This window comes from Limulus polyphemus, unplaced genomic scaffold, assembly GCF_000517525.1.
Source record: "Limulus polyphemus unplaced genomic scaffold, Limulus_polyphemus-2.1.2 Scaffold272, whole genome shotgun sequence".
Lineage (NCBI taxonomy): Eukaryota > Metazoa > Arthropoda > Merostomata > Xiphosura > Limulidae > Limulus > Limulus polyphemus.
In genome coordinates, this window is record NW_013665882.1 from 379,107 (window position 1) to 380,995 (window position 1,889).

Genomic DNA, 1,889 nt, shown 5'->3' on the forward strand with positions numbered 1-1,889 from the left:
TAGATATAGTGTAGTCTTGTATATATATAAACCAGTAAGAATTGAGGCGAGGCAATGTAATGAGTAATTTAATGTATGAGGACAGGATATTGTTGAGCACGTGAGACATTCGTTGTTAATTATAGCGTTTGTTATAAAGCGACTGTTGAAATTAAGTGTATCGCAAAGTTGTATTCAGAAAGAATAAACGAGTTTTATTTAAGAAAGGACTTGTATCGGTAAAGTTTCTTCGGTAAGAATTTTTACGGAAAATTAACTAACGAACGGAGACGTAACAATCTGTTAAGATAAAGCTTGTTTATTATGATTATATAACTGTGTTTAGTCTCTATATTTCTCTTGAGCTCAGTTAGTCCGAAAATAAAAAATTATCTCGCAGTAAATATATTAACAAATCTCCCATTATTCAGCATATCTACATTGTCACTCATAAAAGAAGTTAGTACAATATGACAATACTGTTACGACAGCGGAAGTCACGTGACGCTGCTGGCGCATTGGCGCTGGTGGCGCGCGTGATGAGTTTTTCGAATGATCGGGGAAGTCCGAGTGTTTTGGATATGACCTCTTCGTTAGTATTGTTACATCTGTGTTCGCTTGATAATTTTTCGTAGAAATTCTTTCCGAGAAACTTCAGTCATACAAGTCTTTTCTTAACTAAAGCTAGTTTATTCTTTCTCAATTCAACTTTGTAATACACTTAATTTCCACAGTTATATATACTTAAACATACTTAAACAACTTAAACATACGCTAGAATTCACAACGATTCACGCACTTTACTTACAGCTTGACTCGATTATCTATCTCTATATCTCTCTGTCTGCAATTCAATTCCGAATGAGTGTCTCCTTTATCTGGCGCACTTATATACAATAAAAGCGCGTGCGTAGCACGTACTAGACTCTTCGCGAATCTTCTAGACACTCATCACGTGTTACTAGAGTCACGTGACTTCCGCTGTCGTAACAGTATATAAGCCTGACAGAAGAAAGCCAGCGTGGCGGGATATATGAATGCAGAGAGAGCAGTAGTTACTTTGAGTTCTGCGTAATTTATGATTCTGTTAGTTTTGAGCTAGTGGGCCGTTCAGTGTGTGTCTTGCACTGGTCGAGAGCGAAGTTATCAAGATTGTGAATCGCTGTGATTTATAGCTTGTATTATAAAAGTTGTTAAGTTTAAAGTGATGAGAAACGTACTGATTGTGGAACTTTCTGCATACTAAAAGTTTGTATCGAGGAAGAATAAATTGGTTTAATCAAGGAAGGACTTGTATTGCTGAAGATCTTCGGAAAGAATTTCGACTGACAAACAGGAAGATACGCAACAAACTGGTGTCAGAGAGTGGGAAGAAAAAGATGGAAACGAGAAATGGCAAATCAAACTACAACTTAGCAGATTTGATGGTAGCAATACAAGAACAGCAAAAGAAACAAGAATAACTAGAAAAGAAACAAGAAGAGATATTACAGCAGTTGTTGGAGGAAAAGAAACGAAACAAGAAGTGAGACTACAGCAATGGTTGGAGGAGAAAGAAAAGGAACAAGAAGAGAGGCTACAGCAGTGGTTGGAGGAGAAAGAAAAGAAACAAGAAGAGAGATTACAGCAGTTGTTGAAGGAAAAATAAAAGAAACAAAAAGAATGATAAAAAACAAGAAGAGAGACTAGAGCAGTGGCAAGAAAACCAGCACTAGTGGCAACTGGAACAAGAAAAGAAACAAGAAGAAAGTCTACAACAGTTGAGAGAAAAACAACATACAGAAATGGAAAAGATTAGTAAATTTCAAAGTGAAATAAATACATTGAAGGACAATTTACTGTCTTTTACACAGGGAGGATATATTAGCCATGAACCTAATCAGCTTCAGAGAGCAGGAAGCCTCTTCCAC